The sequence below is a fragment of the Ambystoma mexicanum genome, chromosome 2q (assembly GCF_040938575.1).
Source record: "Ambystoma mexicanum isolate Mex_15411 chromosome 2q, UKY_AmexF1_1, whole genome shotgun sequence".
Classification (NCBI taxonomy): Eukaryota; Metazoa; Chordata; class Amphibia; order Caudata; family Ambystomatidae; genus Ambystoma; species Ambystoma mexicanum.
Window position 1 is genome coordinate 837,568,270 of NC_090924.1, and position 23,872 is coordinate 837,592,141.

At 42.7% G+C, this 23,872-nt stretch overlaps 1 long non-coding RNA gene across 1 annotated transcript in view; it reads right to left on the reverse strand.

Annotated features, from left to right (window-relative positions):
* LOC138569771 (uncharacterized) overlaps positions 1-23,872 on the reverse strand; it is a 109,806-nt gene that overhangs the window by 71,397 nt on the left and 14,537 nt on the right. Inside the window, exon 2 of the long non-coding RNA XR_011303324.1 lies at positions 11,138-11,216. This is a non-coding gene — a long non-coding RNA (uncharacterized lncRNA). The remainder of the gene's footprint in view (positions 1-11,137; positions 11,217-23,872) is intronic.

A 23,872-nucleotide genomic window follows, 5' to 3' on the forward strand; every position in this document is an offset into this window, starting at 1 on the left:
TTGGGTGACTTTGGTCAGAAAGAGTGTTCTTAACTTCACATGGTACAAAGATCCAGCATGGCTCCCTGATAGTACGGCTACTCTCAGCGCTTGCACTCCCTACTCAGTTGGCTATTGTAAAATGTGCAGCACATCAAAAGATTGTACATGATGTAGGAAAAGGGAACGCCTTTGCTGATCAGATAGCTAAACAGACTGCCACTGATCTCTCTTCAGACATGTATACTTCGAGGGAAGCCACAAATGCCTGTGCTATGGATGAGGGTATTGATTCTGTAAGGGATATCCAAGCCGATGCCACATTACAAGAGTCTAAGAAGTGGGCTGAGGGTTTGGGGAAACTTGATGATGATGGGTGTTGGGTGGACAGAGTTGAAGGGAAATGGCTACTTCCCGACTCGTACATTATGATGATGGTTGTTATGGCTCATGGGCCCACACATATATGTGCATGCAAAATCACAAAAATGTTGGAAAAAGTATGGGTAAACGACAATGTATGATATGTTTACAGCATAATGTGGGAAAGGGAATATCAACTCCAAGGGGAAGTTTTGGTCCACTTTCTGTCCCTTTTGAGGTTATATACTTTGATTTTATTGAAATGGAACGATGTAACAACCTGAAGTACGTGCTAGTTGTCATCTGTGCTTTCAGCACATGGGTAGAGGCTTTTCCTGTTAAAGACGCTACAGCCATGACTACTGCAAAGACTATGTTAAAATACTACTTCCCAAGGTTCGGGCTACCAAGAGTCATCTGGTCGGACAATGGTCCACCTTTTATCGCTGCTGTAATTCGGCAGATATGCGCGGGATTACAGATCGATAAACGGTTCCATTTGGCCAGACACGCTCAGAGCGCCGAACTAGTGGAAAGACACAACGGCATCATCAAAAACAAGCTCGCTAAAACGTGTGCCAGAACCAAACTAAAATGGCCGGACGCCTTACTGATCGTGTTGTTATCAATGCGTACAACTCCTCAAACTAAGACTGGGCTCTGTCCCTTTGAGGTGGTAATGGGGAGGCCAGCTAATATCTGGAACCTTCCAAAATGTTGTTCCTTGAGAAATGTTGAAAATGTACTTCTTTCAGATTACTGTAGCCAGTTGACTAAAAACTTGTATTTGATTTATCACCAGGTGCGAGAGGCTTTACCTGTATGATACGAGGGCCCTGGTCACAGCATACAACTGGGGAGTGGGTCCTCACAAAATTCTTCGAGCAATCGTCTTAACTTGCACCTCGTTGGCGGAGCCCCTTCCAGGTCCTACAGGTCACACAGACGGCGGTGCGAGTGGCAGGCAGGAAAAATTGGATCCACGCGACACACAGCAAGAAAATTCCACACCCAGTGCCATAAGATACAGAAGAAGCAGAACCCCCCACCAGTACTGCAACCAACGATCCCGAAGCAGTAATTAGCATTGAAAGTGTGTCGGGGATTGTCCCTGATCCTGTGAGGTCTGGGGAAACAGCCATTCCACCCCCACACTCTCCAACCATTTTGTTTCCAGGGGCGATCCCCAATTGTGCCTCTAACCTTACTTCCGTTCACTCGCCACTTCCAGTGGGAAGTGACGACACGTTGTTCACGGATCAATCAGTACCAGGGATCAAAAGGTATGCTCTGCGTCCAAGGAAATAGACTTACGCAACGGTTAGGCTGTGCGCTCGGAGAAGAAGAAAATCATCAAGGGCTTACTTTTGGCCCAATCAATTGTTTGAAAAAAGGGGGATTCTTGGCTAGGGTTTGTGGAAGGACTAAGAAGACACTCGGCCTGGAGGTCGCCAGCTAAAAACATTGGTGTTTTTCGTTTGAAGACTACAATGCCTGCAACCCCTTCCGCTCGTATGGAAAAGAGAAAAGACTGTGTGACCAGTTACGGAAATGAACATTTAGTTATGTTGGCCCCGAAAATGTACTGCTGTTTTGTGACAATGTTAATTAGTTTTATAATAGTCATTGTTTTCGGCTTCTGGTATCTAGAAGAAGTACATCCGCTTGAGAATTTGTTGCCGACTGAAAATGTACCTACTGTTTCTACTCCTTTTGTGCATCTGCACACTCTATCTCCTAGGGACTCTCAGCACAGACAGAGATATCACAACAACACATTATTACTTATCATGAATGCTACACATGCCATCTTTAATAAGTCCAACTGTTGGGTCTGTTCACATTTACAGCAACACGGGGATAAGGGGCTAGGTTGGTATATTCATCCTTTACCTTTGAGAACTGCATACTATGCTTCTCTTAGAGAACTATTCTTTGGTCCCTGGCTTTTCAACCAGTATCTGGCACTCCTTGCCCACCGCATCGCCGCTCTCTGCCCCTACTTCCAGTGCTATGCGGACGATACCCAGCTCATTTTCAGGCTACCCTCGGCCTCCTCCTCTCCTTCCCTCATCTCCGACTGTCTGTCTGCTATCCAGGAATGGTGTGCCGCCAATGACCTCTGCCTTAACGCCAGTAAGACTGAGATTCTACTCATCGGCACACCCACTCCCTCCTTCCCTGCAGCTCTCTGGCCGGCCTCCCTTGGCCCCCTTCCTGCCCCTACCTGCAAGGCTAAAAACCTTGGGGTCATCTTCGACTCCACACTCTCCTTCTCTCCTCATATATCTGACGTCTCTAAGAAGTCACACTACCAGCTGCACCTCCTCAGAGGTATTCTTCCCTTCCTCTCCTTCCCCCAGAAGCTCACTGTCTCCCGAGCCCTGGTTCTCTCAAGGCTGGACTACTGTAACAGCCTCTATCTTAATCTGCCTGCCTCCACTCTCCGCCCTCTGCAACTTATCCAGAACAGAACTGCGAGACTTGTCCTTGGCCTCAAGCCCAGGGACCGTATCTCTCCAGGACTGAAATCTCTTCACTGGCTCCCAGTGGCTGCGAGGATTAAGTTCAAAACCCTCTGCATTGTCCACAAGGCCTTCTGGGGCCTGGGGCCTAAATACCTTCAACTCTCTCTTCCTAAATATCTTCCTTCACGAGCCCTTCGCTCATCCTTCTCCAACTCCCTCATGGTCAGCCGCTTCTCGAAGCAACGAGCTGGGGGTAGATCTCTCTCCGCAGCAGGGGCCTCCCTCTGGAACAGCCTTCCTGCCTCCCTGAAACTTGAGGAGAACCATTTCCGGTTCCGGAAGCACCTCAAAACCTTCCTCTTCGCTTCTGCCTTCTCTCTCCCTCTCCCCTGCTAAACCTGCTTAACTCCCCACTGAATTCTGCACTAAACCTGCATCTGAGCCACTCTCAGCGACCTCGGTCCAGGTCCCAGCCACTCTCCACTTGCACTGCCTCCCTGGCTCCCCCTGCACTGTGGGACTGTCACTGCATCCCTACAGCCCCCTTCCCAGCACTTGCTCTGCACTTACCTCGCACTTGCCACCAGCTGGCCCTTTTATTTATTACTTATTATTTATTTTTTTTACGCTACTTACCTTGTACCGCACTTCCCCCCCACCTCCTCCCCCTGCACTTTCTCCTTTTCCCCTTACCTCTGCACTTGCGCGATCTGAATGACACCTGGCCTAGTAGGATCGTTTGTCTGTCTTCCCCTTGTTTCCCTCCCTCCCTGCCTCGTCGCGCCTTGAAACACTTGTGTATAGGCGCGTTACAAATATCATATCATATCATATCATCATAACGATAGCATCTCAGGGAACTTTGATGGGACTAATTTGAATCAGTTTGAGAAACGTGTTCTGACTCCCCTGGGATGCTCGGTCTTTGCAAATAGGAGTGAGCTTAATGTTGCTTCTATTAGGCCTCCTGATAGACTGTCTCGTCCTTTTCAATCTTTGATTTCTTTTAAAATGGCTCGTATAGGCAATAAGGATGCCACACCTCCTTCCTACACTGTTAACCATAGCCCCGAGTCAGTTTCTTTCTGCATACAGAGGAATGGTACTCAGTCAATGGGTGATTTTAAAGGTTGCGCCAACATTGCGAATTTGACTGGTAATGTAGCATTTCCATGGTTACCCAGGGATTGCCAGGGAACTTGTTATTTAGCGATCCTGTTACCCGGGGTATTCATAGCCAGTACTGTAGAGGTTTCAAAGTCTCATCCATGGCGGGACGAGAATGGTGACACTCCAGCACAAGTTCTGGGAGATGTAGCAAAATCCTTTGTGCCATTTTGGGGACAAATACTGAACTCAGAGTATATTAGGAGACTAGCGAGAGTACTGGAGAGAACCATCAACCGGACCACTGACATACTCTATAATATGACTTTAGAACAGAAAGCAATAAGGTTAGTAGCACTTCAGCACCGGATGGCATTAGATGTCATCCTGGCTGAACGTGGAGGGGTATGTAAATTAGTGGGGTCCGCTTGCTGTGTTTTCGTGCCAAATTCCTCCCCAACTATCTTCAAGGCAATACAGAATCTGCATGTCCTAAGTTCAGAAGTCCATGTTCCCGAGGGAAACTGGGATCTTAGCGCTTGGTTCTGGGACTTCTTGCGATCTTGGGGTTGGAAGGTACTTTCGGTCTTGCTGATCATTTTGGGAATTCTGTTGTTTCTTTGTTGTTGTATACAATGTCTTCCTGGTATATGTTCGATGCTAGGGGGATGTTGCGCACAGGTGATGGGTACATTAGGACGCAAGGTATATGCCCCAGACAAGAACTCTAATGAATATGTGTTGAAAGAAATTTTAGTAACTGATCTAATGGCAATAGACATCTCCGATGGTGATTCAGGATATATGGACGTTGAGTCATGGAGTCATTCGTAAAGTGATTAGAAGTAGTTTAGCGCTTGGCATAGGCCAAAAGAAGGGTTTGTTGAACAGGAAACCATATTATACCTTCCTGATCGTATGTGTATATATATAAATTGGCCTAGGCCAAGTCGCTCTGCAAGGAAATCCACGTTGCAAGGTCCTGACCTTAGATCTGTGTAAACCATTTTAGGTTCATCCACCATTTTAGATTCTTATTCTAAAGTAACCCTGTGTTCTAAGATGGTGGACAATGTCGTTTTTGAATGTAACTTGACCGTCTTGACCTCTGTGTACAAGTTAATGTATAAACTGCCCGCAGGCCAAATGTTAGGGTCATGTACTGAGACCTTGTCCCTCGTTGACCTGTGTATAGAGGATCACCTGCGACATTGATACTAATCCATGAACATATATTGTGTACAATACTGTTTGAGCATTTTATGTGAACACATGCTTAACTATATTGTATAAAAATATGTGCAAAGGCTCAACGGGAAATTCGAAGACACACTGTTGCTATTGTAATTTGTTGGTGAATGGACTAAGGATAACTCCTAAATGTATGAATGCATAAATTAGGAACGAACTCGGCACAAAACCTAGATCCAAGATTCATTAACCTGCAAGTGGGTTGGACATCATGTTTTGGAGTGAAAGGTGTGACTATTCTGATGTACAACCCCACTCAATGAGCACACCGAACAGGGCTGGTTTTCGCTGTGTTGTACTGAGGGCCTGATAGCTATCTGTTGCTTTGTCCTTTGAAACTGTTCAGTTGTAGAATAAAGATCTGTGTATCTTTTGAACCCGCGTTTGGTGTATTTCCTTTTGGGGTACTCAGCCTTGATATCGTCTTTTTGCTTTCACAACTCCACTCGGCGTGCGCCCAATTTCTCTGGCATTCAGAGGCTGTCCACAAGAAGTGGCAATATACGACCCTACCCTACAATAAAGGGGGTTTCACAGCCCCAGACTTGACACTGTACTGGATCGCAGCACAGGCCCAACACGCCACACACTGGTACGCACACTTGAACCCGCCCCCTCACGTCAAATTAGAGAAACTGGCAGGTGATGGGATCAACATCATGACCTTAATACTACACTGTGCCTTCCAGACGGACGCCCCGGCAGACCCTGTGGCTACCACGATCAGAGCCTGGAACTGCATTCTGAATTCAAAACAGGAGCATCACCCATACTATAAATGGCTCCCCAAATGGCAATTTCCTGGACTCTCCCCCACACACGACCAACATTTCCTGCGACACTGGGAGAACCTGGGCTACCGATCGCTAACTGATCTATACCCTGATGGTAAATTTATTACCCCTCAAACGTGGCGGCCCGAACACTCCAACTCAGCGCTTGAGCTGCTACAATACTTCAGGCTAAGATCGGCAGTCAGTGAAATGTGGCCTTCCTACCCAGATGAGCACCCAGACTCACCCGAACTCCAATACATTGCTTACTCCGCAGGCGGCAGGGGCATAATATCCTATCTGTATAAAAGGCAGCTGGGAAAACTGGGGACGCAACCCTCAAACCACGGGAAGCATGGGCCAGGGAGCTGGAAATGGAAATCACTGAAGGGATGTGGAACAAAATGTGTGCACACACGCGCAAAGTCTCCCTGAGCGCCAGATTCCATTGCATACAATATAAACTCCTTAACAAACTTTATTATACACAGCAGAGAGTAGCGAAATTCACATACACCACAACCCACACAATCCTGAAATGTAAATCTGAAGAGGCAGATCATATACATATTATACATATGTTTTGGTCCTGTGCTGCGCTCAATGCATTTTGGACGGAAGTGACGACAGCGCTCTCAGAGATAATTGGGTCCCCAGTGAACCTTGACCCATTAGCCTTTTTATTTGGAATATGAGATGGAGAAAATGAAAAAAAAAATGTCAAAGTTTTTAAATGTAAGTGCTGTTGTCGCTAACAGATGTATATTACAATGCTGGAAGCGCCACTCCCCCTCCCACCCTTGAGATGTGGTTGAAAGCCCTCACCTGGGTACAAGTACGTACAGAAGAATATAATGGATGCCTGCCCATGCCATCCCACCCAGAAAAATGTGTGGACCAAATTAAATTCTGCAGCTATCTGAACAATAGAGACGGGGTTGAATGGAGCTCCACCCCCCCCCCCCCAACCAGGCCCGCCTGACTCACCATAAGTGCTGAGCACTTCACGCCCCTTAGTGCTATCAATCCCCCCCCTATTCTAGACTGCTTGAAATAGTGCATGATGTAATGCCTAAATGTGATACTGTGATTATTGTTTACCTCTGTGCTGTGCCTGTCTTAACTTTCTGCCAATAAACAAAAGTTTAAAAAAAAGAAAAAAAGCAATTTGTACGGCTCCAGTTTTAGGAATTCCCAATTATGCAGAGGAATTATTTTTATTTTTGCACACGAATGGAGCAATTATGACAGCAGTACTTACGCAGAGAACTACATTAGGGTATAAGCCCCTGGCATATTACAGCGTGATTCTAGACCTAGTTATGAGGGGTCACTTCCTGTGCGAACAGTCATTGGCAGCCGGCGCGTCCGCTATTGAGAAGTCTGCTAGTATAGTGATGGGATGTTCTATGCCGTTATTTGTTGAACATGCTTTATTTGCTGTTTTAGAGAAACCTAAGGGTACCTTGACATCTCAAAGAGCTTCTGCTTATGAAGTGGTAATATAGAATCCGACAATCAAAATAGTCGGATGCAAAACGGTGAACCATGCCATGTTTTTCGCTGAACCATTGACAGATGGTGAGCAAGTACATGGTTGCTCAAATTATGAAGAGTTCTATGATGATACCCCAAGGGTGAAAGAAAATGCTCGCCCTGCGGGAGAAATTGTTTTTTTTGACGGTTCCTCGAGAATCGATCAAATTGATGGACAAAGATATAAAGGTACTGCTGTAGTAAAGCATAAGGCTAATGGGAAGTTTGAGGTAATGTTGAGTGCAAGACTACCATTTTATTTCTAAGCGCAAGCTGCAGAATTGGTGGTGCTTATTGTCGTGCTTTAGAAACACACAGACCAGGAAGTGACAGTGTATAGTGCCTCCGCCTACATTATGTCAACCGTGCATGCAGGATTGGCATGCTGGAAAAGGAAGGGCTACCTCTGAGCGGACGGCACTCCAGTGCAACACGCTGCCCTGTTGGATAGGCTTACTAAAGCACTACAGCTCCCAGTAGCAATTGCAATATTTAAGTGTGCAGCACATACTAAGAGAACAGACCTTATCTCATCTGGAAATCAAGCTGCAGACAAAGAGGCAAAAAGAGTTGCATATTCATTAGACATAATGACCTTTAATACGCTTGTTGTGAAAGAGAAGATTGTGGTGATGATGATTGTGAATGAAAGCTTTATTAATCTGATAAAAACACAGATTATTGAAATACAGGGTGGTGTTTCACAGGAAGAGAAAGACCTGTGGATACAGAGTGGGTGTTCCTTATCCCCCACCTAAGCATTATGGCGACAGAACAGAACTGGTAAACCAGTAATGCCTGTAGCCTTATTAAGGGTGGCATTGGACAGCTACACTACCCCACGCTTGTCACTAGAGAGAGCCTCACAGCAACCATTGCAGAGGATTGGTTTGTGCCGAACCTGTTAGAACACATTGCATTTTAAGTAGTAAATTGCATTATATATCAAAAATGTATTGCTGGGTACATGCTGTGAACAGTCAGAGGAGTCATCTCTCGAACAAATGGTCCATTTCAGCATTTACACATAGAATATGTGGATATGCTGCAAGTCTGTAATGGTTACAGGTATATGATAGTGGTAGTGTGCCATTTCTTGAGGTGGGTCGAGGCTGGCCCATGCACACATCCTGATGCCACTTGCGCTGGGAAACTTTTTAGTTCGAGAAGTCTTTCCTAGATGGGGAGTATGTGAGGTGTAGGGTGGGGCGACGGCACCCAAAAGTTCATAGCGATTTCTACATACTGTCCATCTGGCACTTTTGTGGGGGGCCCCGGCCTGCCCAAACTTTGCTCAGGGGGGACCCAGGCCAATAAAGTTTGAAGACCACTGATCTAATGGTAGACATGGTAGATCAGATAATGGCCCCCATTTTGTTAATGGAGTATTTGAGCAAATTAGTTTGCTGCTTGCCATAAAACACAAGTTTTCTTCAGTTTATCACCAGCAACGAAATGGTACATGCGGGAGGCTCAACGGCCTGCTAAAAGAAAGGATAGCCAAGCTCAAATGGACCCTGAAGAAGGGGTGGCTGCATTATGCAGCCACCCCTTGCATTATATGCACTTAGAAATTAACTTGGCTCAGACCACCATCTCACACCCCACAAACTAGTCACTGGGAGGCAAATGAGAACGCCTCTAACTCCTCCATCAAGGATTAGTAGTGATGCCCAGACAACTGCAGAATTATTAGGAACTGAGCTGCAAGAAAATTTAACATGCATGACCACAAGTATCTCTATCATTTCAGACCAAGTCAAGTGGGGTGTCGGGCTCAGAAGACAGATGAAGACCATTCAGCAACTCGAGTGCAAGAACTTCTTGTACCAAAGGTCTTTCCAGGAGACCAGGTACTGATTCCCATTTCACCAGAAAGTGGCACGAGCCTAGATTTGGTGGTCCTTTCATTGTGGAATACACAACACCATCAGCTGTAAAGGTTGTAGGAAGAAGAGCGTGAATTCATCAAGGTGACATGAAAGTCTATGCTGGAGAGACCCCCGCACCCCCACCTCATTTGGAAGCAAGTCGAGAAGAAGCAGTTCTTGTGCAGTCAAGATCGATTACGAGAAAGAAGGATGCAGAGGTCTTCAAACTGTGGGGCGCGCCCCCCATGGGGGCACGGCTGCATCCCAGGGGGGGCACTAGAGCCCAGCATAAAATGAGTAAAAAAAACAGGGAGGAAATGGGAAGGGGCAGCTCACATGGTCAGACTGGACCATAAAACAGTCTTTGGCACCAATGAAAAAATGGCCAGCAGTTGCAAATGGATATTCAGTCCTTTAGTCACAGACTTAATAGTACCCAAGGGGTTGTTTTTTGTTCAAATGTAAACAAATGGTGATATTTAAAGAATATTTGTTCAGCAACAATGGTCAAAACTACTAGCTGCATAGTGAAGTAACTCCTCAAACTGTCCCACATTGGCCAAAAAAGTGGCCCATTTTGACGGGCCTAGCATTTTGTATTTTTGGTATGGTCATCGCCCTATTGCCCTACAGGCCAGTCCAAGCCTGCCGGCTCATCCATAATGGGTGAGGGGGCATCCACCCACTGGCCACCTCACCCATTTTGTAGGAGCCAAGGAGCCAGCCCAGTGAAGCACTTAGAACTCCCTCAGCTGCTTTTTTCCAGCTGAGGGAGTGCTCTTGGGCTGGCTGAACTGTCAAAGGGAAACACTGTTTGCCTTTGACAGTTCATTTCCCCAGCCGCACATGATCACTGAGCCATGCAACGCTGGGGGTGTTTTGCTTCGCCAGCCTTGCATAGCTCATTGGAAATGCTGGCTGGGGCACTGCATGTACGTATGTGCGAGGGGTGCTCCTGCGCCTCCTCGCACATAGGGGGAGAGCAACCTGGAGCGGGGCATTTTAGCAACCATGCGCAGTCCCCTGCAGAAGGTAAGTTTATGGAGATTTATTTTTTATTTAAATGTGTATGGATGTGTATATGCTTGTTTTATGGTACTGTGGAGGGAGCAGGATGGGCTGCAGCACTGGGATAGTGGTGGGAGTAGAGTGGGGAGAGCCCAGAGTCTGTACTGGGAGTAGGGTGGGGTGACGGCACCCAAAGGTTCATAGCGATTTCTACATACTGTCCATCTGGCACTTTTGTGGGGGGCCCCAGCCTGCCCAAACTTTGCTCAGGGGGGGCCCAGGCCAAAAAAGTTTGAAGACCACTGATCTAATGGTAGACAAAGAGAACTTTGGATTGTGGCTTTCCTGGAAAGCATTCTTTGTATTTGCTACAGCAGAGATTGGAAAAATCACTGTTCTTGAGCCACAGAGAGATGTTGAGATTTAACTTTGGACTGCAAAGAAAAGACAGCCAAATTTGGATATTTTATTTAATTACTGGAAGAGGGAACAGTTCCCGGATTTGTTTCAAACAGAGGTTCTTTTTAGTCAATTCTATGCTCCTCACTGATGTGGACGTACACAGACTACTTCTTGCTGTTACTCAGAACTTACCCTGTTCTTGTTGGTCGTTGTGGTGATATTCATACTTAGCTCCAAGATCCTAAGAATGGTCCAGCGATTAGACGACTTTTGGCTGCAATTTTAGACCAGATCAGACGGTTGCCTGAACATTTCTTTGAGCACACAGATGGTTCTGCTTGATAAAGATTTTCATAAACTACTTGGATTAATTCTTTACCTTTTGATTCGCAAGCATCCTCGTTTTGTTGGACGATGCACAAGCACTTGTGCATTTCTGTGGGATTCCAGATATCAACCTGTAATAAAATAGATAAATAAATTGGCTGATACGTGAACTTTGCTAACCTAAGAGATAGGCACCAGAAGATGATTATGGATTGAATAATTATCTAGACAGCACAGCACACTTAGGAAACAATGGCCCTCATTACAAGTAAGGCATTAAGGGTTTAACGGCGCCGTCGGTGCCGTTAACCCTTAACGCCTGATTCACACTTTAACGCCTGCTTTTTGCAGGCGTTAAAGTCCAAGGCGCTAAGCGACCTTGGTGCTAATTACGGCACCGTAATTTACGGTGCCGTAATTAGCTCCTTCCCCATCCCCATTATGCCCTATGGGGCAAAAATGGGAATGGGGAAGGGCAAATGGTGAATGGGGAATTACCGCCACACTCACCTTGGAATGGGGCGGTAATTCCGCCATCCACCATGGCGGAATCCGGCATGGACCATGGTTCTAATAGCACCATGGTCCACCGCCTGACTTGTAATGAGGGCCAATGTGTGGTATCAGCACATGAAATAGGTGGGCAAGAGCACGTCTGAGGAGGCCTGCTATGTATGTGCACTTCTGCCTTATAGTATGTGAAGAGGAAGTGCCAGACATCGTCCGCACTACAGCCCCCCCTTCGAAGTGCCAGGAACGTTCACACCAAAATATGTGATGTATGGAGAACATATAAACCAGCAGAGAGCTGCAGTTGGGTTCTTCCCAGTGCCCATCAAAATAACAGCACCTATTGAAGTACCGACACCCAATCAAACCTGGACAGTAAGGTATCCACTGAGAAATCCATATCCACAGACACAACAAAAGAGCATTTGTCAGAATGGAATACCCGAAGAAACCAAGAAGATACTAAAAGAAGACGACTGGTGACGTCATGAGAAATGAGACTGACGCACATACCGTATATAATGACCCAAGAATGCTGATGAAGGGACGAAAGACCATGGATAAGTAACATCTTGGACATAGGGCAAAACAGTTGATTTCAAGACGAAGAAACGTATGCCATATGCACAATGAAGACATTAAGTCAGTTTAAACATGTACATACGCAAGAAACCGCAAGAAGCAAAGAAATGGTGGAGTTTGCTATGCTTAGTAGAAAGTAGATTGCGGCAGGCGCCAACTATACATATATCTATCTCAAAAGCACTTCATAGATGAGTGAAAAATCCACTACGCACATGAGCAAAATTGAATAGAGGTTTCTAAAAGTTTCAAGAGGAAAAGGCTGCAGCAACAAAGCAAGAAACAAAGGCGGAGAGAAACCCTGCTCAAGGTAACCCTGCAAAGAGTCCTAGGTCGTATCAGGCTGGAATATGCTGGCGATGCCTACAACTAGCCATAAGAATAACAAGAGTGTCCTATTCAGCAAGGTTGAGATAAGCTGCAGATGGTGTAGGATATTTTGTCTTATTGGCGTGAATTTGGGGTATGGTGGTATTTTCTTACTGTCAAAATATGAGCGGTAGTTTGGTGGTAAATTAGCCTTGCATTTGGATTGGGTTTGGCCTCATATTATTTTAGTGACCATACCTTGTTATATTATATTGGGGAATTTTGTGATATATTGTTTGCGGTATGTAGTGGTGAGCATAGTTTTCTTCCCTATATTATGACCCCATCATAAAACAAAACCTTCCTTTCTATAAGAGTACCTCCCAGTGTTCTATAGAGGGCCTTGGACCTAGGCATATGATAGAAACCCAACAATTGTATATAGAGCGCCACCTAAAGTTTGTGGCCCATATCACTGGCTTATCTACACCAGTGATCTATGCAACCTTAGGCATCACTGGCTCATGGACGTCCAGCAATCTATATATTATATTAGATTCCTTCCAAACAACATGCAAGGAAGGCACACACACACAAAAATCTGTTTTATCACTGAATATTATCAGCTTATTCTGGGTTGTTATTTTACCTGCAGGTGCAAATTGACAAATGCACTACTGAACAGAAATGGACCTCCCCTGTACTGTATACTTTATAGGTATATGAGTATGTGAATGAATTCACAGATGCAAAGATGACACTAAACCATTTGTTTTTATATATTCTCATTATATTATATACAAATACATTTCACAATTATTAGTTATTACCATAAAAACATTGCATCATCATCTGGAAAACAAAAGAAAGAGAATACAGAACAAACAAGCCTTTTAAAACATGGGGTAATTCTTCCACATTCTGAACATGGCGAAGTAAAAATGCAGGGGATTTCCTATCCTGTCTACACTGTATTATAATTCAGTCATCCATGCGACCGTACACAGTGACCTCACTTAACTTATCTCCTTACCAAAGTGTTTATTTGAAGTTCCCCCACACGCCCTTGCTTCGCTCGCCTCACAAAGACAGGCTATAGGATTAATTAGCGTGTTTTGGGAGCATAGCACCAATACACAGAATCAATGAATAGTGTGTTTTTGGAGTGCAGCGCCACTGCATGGGATCACGCTATTGCTATGATGCAATTGTTTCAAGCCATGTGTTGCCAGTGTAACATATGGACATGTAAATGAAGACAGCTACACAGGTCAAAAACAAACCATATTCTCATTTTAAAAGCACATTTTTCCTTCTCCTCTGTTGCAGGAGACACATTAGATAATTAATGAACTAATACAACTAACAAATACTAATCATTAATAATAATCAAATAACATCATAATGTGTTCTCCAGTGTAAAATGAGGCAGAAAAGACAGGCTCATTTTAAACGTGCATCCCGATTTCTTTTTCTTTTTGCTTCTCTCTGTGCTCTGTCCACAGTATTTGCAGGAAGCAAAAACTTGAATAAGCAGGAAATCAGTTTTGTTACAGTTGCTAAACTGTATAAGCCAAGCCATTGTTCAAGAGAAGGAGGGTAGGACATGATAGAATTTTATTGGTAGGAACTCGTTTTGTAGGCTGTAACAGAGCTTTTCTGAAGAATCTCAGGGGAAAAGAAAGTTAGAAGACATTTTGCACAGCTCGGAGAAAGACTTGGCTGGTGTGGCTGGGGAGTTTCCTGATTGAGAAGAAGGTCCCAGTGCACTGCTGCACAGGCTGGGAAATTCCAGTCAATAAGCCCTGGCTTGAGTGACGGCAGATGCACGTCCTCGCTGGGGTGATTTAAGAGGGAGCACTGAGCCATTTCCAGAAGGCGACCAGCCTGAGGAATTCGCATTCAGAACAAGCTTGGTAATTATATTGCAGAGTGCGGGGGCGGTGTGTGTGTGTGCAAAACATATTCAGGCAGAGTAGAAGAGGAAATTCCTGGATTTAATCAACATGTCTAATGTTGCAAATTGAATGTCCTCTTGCTGCATCTCTTCTCATTTTGTTACAGATAACGCTGTTGCTGTGCAATTTCCATGTATTTCTGTAAAAAGGGTAAGATGGTGTTGAAATGCAATTGTTTATAATACACAAAAATATATGAAATCAGATGTGTAGTGTATTTTTGTTTTTCTCTTTTCTTAGTGCATCTACCATTACAGCACTGGTAATATTGGGAAGAGTTTTAAGCAGTGTGTAAGTGTGTGTGTGGCTTCTGAATGGAACATAACAACATAGTCTGCTGGAGGTAAATGAGTCAGCAGAAAGAGAGACTTCTGGATATAGTTAACTAATATAAATAAATTAGTAATATACCACATGTTTAACTCACTGGTGTAGATAAATCAGTGAGAACAGCCCAAGGTGGCACGCCATATGAAAATGTGGTGTTTCTGAAATGTAGGCCTGAGGTCTCTCTAGTGATCACACGAACAATCTAAACAAAAATAAGAGGGTTCTGGCTATTGGGGCCACATGTAAAACAAAGGAATTATGCTCACCAATATACTACCATAATACCAACCCAATCTAAATGTAAGGAGTGATTATTGCTAAATTACTTTTATTTTTGGCGGTAAGAAAATACCGTTAGGCCCCAAATCTACACAAAATACCCAAAACATTTATGGTGTGTTGCAGGGGGAAAGTGATCACAGAGCACCTACTGGGCGAGGCAAGTGTGCCTCAAACTTCCATCTTTACATAAAAGGGAATCCATTTCATAATAGCAGTGTGTCACTAAAAAACGAATTTCAGAATGTCACAAAGGGAAACCACATTCTCAGACCTAGTGCAATATTTAGAGGCAAAGTTAATTGCACATGGGACGTGGTCATCGAATAGTACCTCAGAATGGCATGACCGCATTCAGGGTGAGGTGCAGAAAGAAAACCTAGACAATATTTTTGCAGAGGGCAGCATACTTCAGGTCTGCCTTACAAGGTTATTGAATGCAGCCGATAAAAATGCAGACAACGATTGTCTAATACGGCTATGCGCCAAGATCTGGTTTATTTTGTATAGGTCACTGCAAATGTAGGAAAATGATACACAGCTAATTAACAGGTTAAAGACTGACTTAGATGGGGCAAGTAAGAAAGAGGAAATGTTAAGAATAGAGTTGGATGTATGCCAAAAAGATATGCAGTTAAAATGCAGAGATTTTGATGCTCAATTGTCCAAAAGCAAGAAACAGTTTGAGGACAGTGAGCAAGAATTGGTACACTTAAAAGCATTAGTGGACCACATTAGACAAGATAAAGATGAGGTGGTTTCAGAGATGCAAGTTTTACAAAGAGAAAATTTTGAAAAAGAAAGTGACCTTCAAAAATGTAGAACAACAGGTGATTAAAATGCTTCAAGAAAGAGACAAGCGAAATACGGAATTTAATGAATGCCAAATGCAAATGTGCGACATGCAGGAGGTAATTAATAAAATGAGTGATGAAAACAACTATTTGCAAAACGAAGCAGACAGGCTCTTTAAAAAGTGTAAGGACTTAGAACAGCAAATGTGCATTCCCAGGTCCCAGGAGAGGCGGCAGGGTACTACATTCAATGGAGTGGAGGTGAATTCTATTTCTACCCAAAGAGCTAGTGCTGCAGTGACTGGGCCGGTGACTGAACTTGCTTGCAGCGCCCTTGGGGGATTTGATACTCCCATTGGGGGCCGCCATCAATCCCATACACCTGGAACCAGGGTTGAGTCACCAGGTAGTGCAATTCCATGCATTGCAACCAGTAGCCCCATAAAGATAATGAAATCTATTAAAGCCCTGATCAAACCATTTAGAAAAGGAGGGGAGTGCTGCATTGAGGATCACTTAGAAGTGGTTCATGACATCTTTAAAGCCCTCCAGATCCCTAAAGAACAGTACAGGCAGTATTTTCATTTAACTTTAGATGCTCCGACGGCCAGCATCATAAGGGGATTAAATGAACAGCAGAATATGACATGGGCGGAGTTTGAAAAAGAAATTAGGCGTCATTTTTCTCCTTTCCAGTCATTACAGGAGGCAAAGAAAGTTGCTTACACAATCACTGCTGGGCCTAATACATCCCCTCGCCAGTTTTTACAAGATTTAAAAAGAGCATTTTCTCGCTTTGATGTATCGTTTGACCCCAATTCTAATTAATTTAAAACTGCCTACTTCTATGGGCTACAGAAAGACATCATATCTCAATTGGTCCGTGAATTTGATCGTGACAAGTCCCTTGAGTGGATTGTGCATCAAAGCACAAAACTATATGAGGTACTCTATTGTCAGGGTAGAGAAAGTGATAAAATGAAAGATACTAGACCTAAATCTAAAGAACCCTCAGCAACAGTGATGGAAATCAGGTCAGCCAAAATGTCCCTTGCTCAAAGTCTAGGTAAAAATAATTTGGCACCTGAACAAAGGTTTGATCAACAAAGGTCATCACACTCTGCACCAATGTTTCAATCACATGATCCTAGTAATAGGGAGAGCCTCATCAGCCCTAGGTATTTAGGAGATAGGCCCTGGGCAGGCTATTGGCCTGATATGTCCAATATAAACAATAACCAGAGACAAAATCAAGATCAAAGAAATGATGGTCCCTACCAGACATTGGGGACACAGAGCAAATTTGATCCCAACACCATGATATATGGTAATCAGGATAGACCCCGATATGTGGATCGATTAGCTGATAATGGGAATCAACATAGGAGCCAGTACCCACACATGAGAGACAGGACATGAGACAGAACATGAATTACACCGCACGGCAATACAATGATTCCCCACCAGGGGACTATAATCAAAGGATGGGCGCACTCCGCTCCCCTCCACAAATGAATCAAGAGTTCAGAAACCACCCCAATAGAAATCACTCACCTGAGAGGTATCAGAATAGATCCAATCAGGGAGAAAACAACCAATATCGATCTAGGCCACAGAGAGAGGATTCTAGAGAGATGGAAAGATTCCAGTGTCTCGAGGCCCAAGTGAAGATGTTGGCTGAACAAATAGGAAGGCTCTGTACAGTACAAAAACAGCCATCAAAGGAGGGGGCAGATGGCCATAGCAATGACCGGGGAGCTTCTGAAAAGTGACTAAGTACTCAGGATACCTACAGCGCCGAAATGACAGATTGCTCCGATGTAATTTCGCATAATGACTCTGAGATGTCTAATGATTTAAAAATGAAAATGCCAGTAAGTGAACATATAACAGAAAGTGCAAATACTTTTGAAAGAGAGGTACGGTTTAACCTAGAGCTAAATCAAACATTGAAGATTTGTACAAATTAAATAAGAAAACTGGAAACTCCAAAAGAACAAAGAGACAGATTTAAGAAAAATGACTCATGCATGGGGAATACCAGTAAACAGGGAGTAAGTGGGGATGCTACAATTTCTTCCCTGGACACTCAGAACAATGACCAAACACAGGCAGAAAAAGGAAATACTCAAAAGGCGGGTACAGGTCAATCATATGAAGAATTCTTTGAGCCACATATTTTTGAAGAGGCTGAAAGGGCTGGTACCACATTAAATGATCACAAATGCACAGAATTAAACAATGACAGATTGCTGAATGATGTTGTTACACATGTTCAGTTGGAAGGTTGTAATGTGGCCCCTGATGATACCTGGATGGATAGGCGAACAGTGGCCACACTCCAAAAAACCTCTGAACATGGAGAAATGTATAAAGTCTGTCGCGCAGAAATTGACAAAAAGGAGGGAACAATTTCTTTCCATTTACCAATGTGTTTAGCCAAAAGTGAAAAAGGCCTGAGAAAGGTGAGCCACGAAATCAGTAAGAATTCACACTTCTTATGTGTGTTAGAGGAAGTTGAAGACAGGTATTATGCTCCCATCACTGTAGAAGAAAAATGCCAAACATTTGCAATGATTGACACTGGCGCACAGGCCACAATTATGTCTAAGAAGCTGATAAAGAGTATCAATGAAGGGAGATCCCCAGAGAATCAGATCACGGTGAAGAAAAAAAAAGGTCCAGTGCATAACTTTAACGGGGAGGAGTTGCCCATTATAGGTATAACTGAGGTTGACATAAAAATAGGAAAACACAGAATGAAACAAGAGGTATTAATCACATCTCTTTGTGAAATTCCATTTCTGATGGGGACAGATTGCCTGAAAAGATTGTCTCCTCTCATAGATGGGGTAAATGGAGTGCTGTGGTCCTTAAGCAAAAAACCATTGACACCTAAGAAACTAAAATCACAAAACAGCAACATAAATGAATGTCACACTGTTGCCAAAACAAATGATGCAGTGGAGGTATATCTCCAGAATAGTTGCATACCCAGTGTCACTGTTATATTAATGTGTCAAGACAAAATGCAGAGCGACAATGAAAAGCTACCTGTACAAATATACTTGGAGCCAAGGAAAAAATGGCAGACTGCCATAGATGAGCACACCTTACGTTTTTATTTAAAGGAAAAGACATGCAAACAGGATACTGCTCCCAAAGTAGGTTCAGAAAAACACATTACCACTCTTGCTGAAATACACATGGAAGAGGAGCAACCATGGGTTCATGTTGGTATAAGTGACTGTTTTAAAACAATAAAAGCCACTTTAGTGCTTGAACAGGAAAGGAGCTTCATTAATGAGAAATTGTTGCAAAAAATAATGGAGAGGGAGGAGATCCCGAAATTTAGGATTAAAAACCAGTATGTTTCTGGGTTGGACAGTCTAGACTTCGAAAAACGAATTGCAGGAAGATGCATGCTGAAAATGAGTATTGGGCAGAAAACAATTTATCATAATGTATGGATAGTGAGTGGAGCACAAAATGACTTTTACATGGGCAATGACATCATGCACAGAATGTGTATGGTGTTAGATTTTCTTAATCAAAAAATATGGTCACGCCTAGGTGGGCCGGTACCTGAATTTGAAGACAAAAGAAGGGCTTATCACTGTGCCCAACTGGTCCCTTATGCAATTGAATTACAAATGAGGAAAGATACTATTATCCCTGCATTTACCAAACAGTTTGCAATAACACTGAAATGCAAAAATGGACAGCAGATGAAAGATTCTGATGCATTTGTGTGCCTGAATGAATCCATAAAACAGCAAGGCCTGGATTATAAATACATTCCATTGGTAGATATTGGTGAAGGGTCTGTTAAAATTTTGATTAATAATAAAAGTTGTCAAGATATTCATTTAGAGGAAAATTCCCCATTAGGAAGGGCCATACAAAAATCAGATTATACTGCAGATTTAAATAACATGGTGATTGGAAATATCCCTGAAAAGTATGTAGATGCCAAGGGTGAGTTGCCAGAATACCTGGACTCTCAGCCCAAAGGAATATTTAAAATTCATGCTGTGTAGCCTTATGATTCAAGTGAGACAGTGTGCTGTTATCAAGAGAATTGTATAACATTTGACTTAAGTGAAAATGAAATGGAAAATCAGCCCATTGAAATGGAAACTGACATGCCAAAACATGTAAACGTGGCAGCTTTACAAAGAGACACAGCCACACAGCTAGAGGAAAGCGCCTAGATTCCCCTACCAGAACATTTTCTAGAATTTTCCAAAATGGTAGAGGAGCAGATCTTATTAGCGGATGCGTGTGACAACGATGAGGATAGAAATGAATTGAGGAAGATATTAATGGAATTTAAAGATGCATTTGCAAAAGACGCTTATGATTGCGGGCTAACTAATTTACATGTGGCCACACTTCCAGAAGGGTGTAGCAGAAGTCCAGTATTTGTACACCAGTATAGACTACCGCTGGCATGTTTAGAATCATTGGCAGAGATTATTAAAAATTTAGAATCGCGGGGAATCATCAGGCCTATCCATAGCACATCCAACACACCCATTTTAGGTGTGTTAAAGCCAAATGGTCAATGGCGGCTATGTGCAGATTTGAGGGAGTTAAATAAAAGAGTACCAGAAAGCATAGGGATGAGAATTGGAGCTAGGAGCAGTCAAGTAGCAGAATTGGCAGCCATTTATAAAGCAATTGCTACTGCAGTTGATAATAAATTCAGTGAAATTGTCCCAGTAACTGATTCTGACTATGCACGAAATAGTTTTGTGGAATATTTACCTGGCTGGAAAGCGAGAGGCATGATTACATACAACAAAAAGCCACTTAAACATCGGAAAATGATACAAGCTATAGATAAATTGGTGTCAGAAAATTATTTGACAATATACTGGAGAAAAATTATTGGGCATTTAAAAACTCCAGGAGAGGATAAGGAGGGAAATGATAAGGCAGATCACCTGGCTGAAATTGGGGCTGTGATGGGAGAATTACTACCTATTGAACATTTACTGGGTGAAATACAGATTGATGCAGTAACATGTTCTAAAGCACCAAAGGACACAGAGCAACCAGTGGTAAAATGGAGTTACAATACACCAGACCAAGATTAGATTGAGGCACAAAAGAATAATCGAATTTTGGGAATCTATTATAATCATTTGCTTGATCCTGAACAAAATCCTTTAACAGAAAATGATTGTGTGGGAAAAGAACAATTGAGGGTGCTATTACAAAATAAAAAACGAATTAGATTACAGGATGGACTCATGGTTAGAGAGTCCATAACAGGACAGATACAATGGGTGGTACCCCTTTCATTCAGAGGGTTATTGCTACACCATGCACATGATGCTATAACTGCAGGACACAGAGGTTCACAGAAAACATTGGAAATACTAAAAGATTATGCTTATTGGCCACATATGTCCCAAGATGTAGAATTATATACTAGAGGATGTCTTGTATGCACCCAATTTAAACCTGCTTCACCAATGCATAGAGCCCCATTAATGAAAAGAGGCCTAACTCTTCCATGGTCAGATTTGCAAATAGACTATGTAGGGCCTGTGAAGAGGTCGAGCAGAGGGAACCTTTACATTTTAAGTGTGGTGTGTTTGATGTCGAAATGGATTGAGTGTATTCCTGCACCAGATTGTAGTGCGCAAACAGAAGCCACATTGCTAGTGAATCATGTGTTTTCAAGATTCGGTTTGCCACAAAGGATTGAATCAGACAGAGGAAGTCATTTCACTAGTGCTCTAATGAGTAAGGTATGGCAAATACTGGGTGTGAAAAGAAAACTACATATTGCATATCGGGCGGCTTCTTCAGGTGGAGTTGAACAGGGCAATAGGTCTGTTATGGACATATTAAAGAAATTTGTGGCAGAAGCAGGTTCCAGCTGGGATTTATGTTTACCTTTGGTTTTGATGGCAATCAGATCAACTCCTGCCAGAGCAACAGGTATTAGCCCCCATGAGGTCTTGACAGGTAGGAAAATGGTGTTGCCACAACACCTGCTATACAGAACACATGAGCAGACACTTGTGAGTGCATCCACAGTTCATGAATACATTGATGAACTGAGGAAGCATTTACAACATGCATTTGCTTTTGTACATAGAAATCTAGAAAGAGCTGCTGACAGTGCCAAATCATATTATGATAAAAAGTCAACAGTAAAGGAATATTGTGTAGGGGATCAGGTGTATAAATTTCATTTTGGAAAAAGTAAACAGAAAAATTTCAAATTCCTTGCAGCCTGGCAGGGGCCATTCCGAATTATAGATAAAATCTCACCTGTAGTTTATAAAATGTTAAAGACTGAAGGTGAAACAGCAACAGAACAGTTTGTGCATGTGAATCAGATTAAGCCATGCCATCCCAGACATGAAGTTAAACGCCATGAGCGTGTAGAAACAGATAAAGTCCCTTGAACATAAAAAGTGAAATAAGTGGGTCCAGACAGAAGGTAGCGACAGAGAAGTTAAATAAAGATGGTTGATTATTATAATGACACATAAACACTGTAATATATGTAAATATAAACACATTAAAAAAAATGGAAGCTGAAATGTGTGGAGTTGATGTGTGGAATGAAAATGTATTAAATATTGAATGCTGTTTTATGTATGATTGTTTTCTTTTTAACTTGTGCTTAATTTCAGAAGGCAAAAGAAAAAGGGTGAAATGTTTTACAAAGCATGTTTTATTTTTGGCAAAAGGGTGAAATTGGTATTGTGCTATATACTTAATTTGTTTCTTTTCTATTTGATTTAGAATATTAATATATTTATACCAGAGGTCACGGGAGACGATGGAGTCCTGGAGTCCCCTGGATGAAGATCAAATGATGCCTGCCTCCGGGTGGCGGTGAAGACAAAATAACCAGAATGCCAAAAGAGATGATTCCTATGGAAAAAGGATCCAGGAATGCCAAGATGAAAGAGTACCCGAATGAACCAAATGATGTGACATCACTGGTCGGGACATATCAGAGGCAGACAAGTGTCCTGGCGTATGGAGTTCCACGTATTTATTATTTTAATTAATTATTTTAATCTGTTATGTTAATTCTTTGTTTTAGTTATTTGTTTTATCTTATTGTTTTTGATTGACTTCAAGTATAAAATTGAAGCACTGGACTATGGACACTTCCATTGGGAAGGAACTGATGGACCCAAAGATGAATTTTGATATTATGTTGATTGGACAGTGTTTTTTCAACTTTTTCGTTTTTGCATGTGAATATTCATTTTGTTGGATTGCTACATTTTAAAAGAAGGAAGGGAGCAAGTTGATTTTCCTCTAATTATGGCTTGGACTGCCAAATTCTCAAAAAAAAGGAGGGTATATGTAGGATTATTTAGCGTGTTTTGGGAGCATAGCACCAATACACAGAATCAATGTATAGTGTGTTTTTGGAGTGCAGCGCCACTGCATGGGATCAAGGTATTGCTAAGATGCAATTGTTTCAAGCCATGTGTTGCCAGTGTAACATATGGACATGTAAATGAAGACAGGCTACACAGGTCAAAAACAAACCATATTCTCATTTTAAAAGCACATTTTTCCTTCTCCTCTGTTGCAGGAGACACATTAGATAATTAATGAACTAATACAACTAACAAATACTAATCACTAATAATAATCAAATAACATCAGAATGTGTTCTCCTGTGTAAAATGAGGCAGAAAAGACAGGCTCATTTTAAACGTGCATCCCGATTTTCTTTTCTTTTTGCTTCTCTCTGTTCTCTGTCCAGAGTATTTGCAGGAAGCAAAAACTCTAATAAGCAGGAAATCAGTTGTGTTACAGTTGCTAAACTGTATAAGCCAAGCCATTGTTCAAGAGAAGGATGGTAGGACATGATAGAATTGTATTGGTTGAACTCATTTTGTAGGCTGTAACAGAGCTTTTCTGAAGAATCTCGGGGGAAAAGAAAGTTAGAAGACATTTTGCACAGCTCGGAGAAAGACTTGGCTGATGTGGCTGGGGAGTTTCCTGATTGAGAAGAAGGTCCCAGTGCACTGC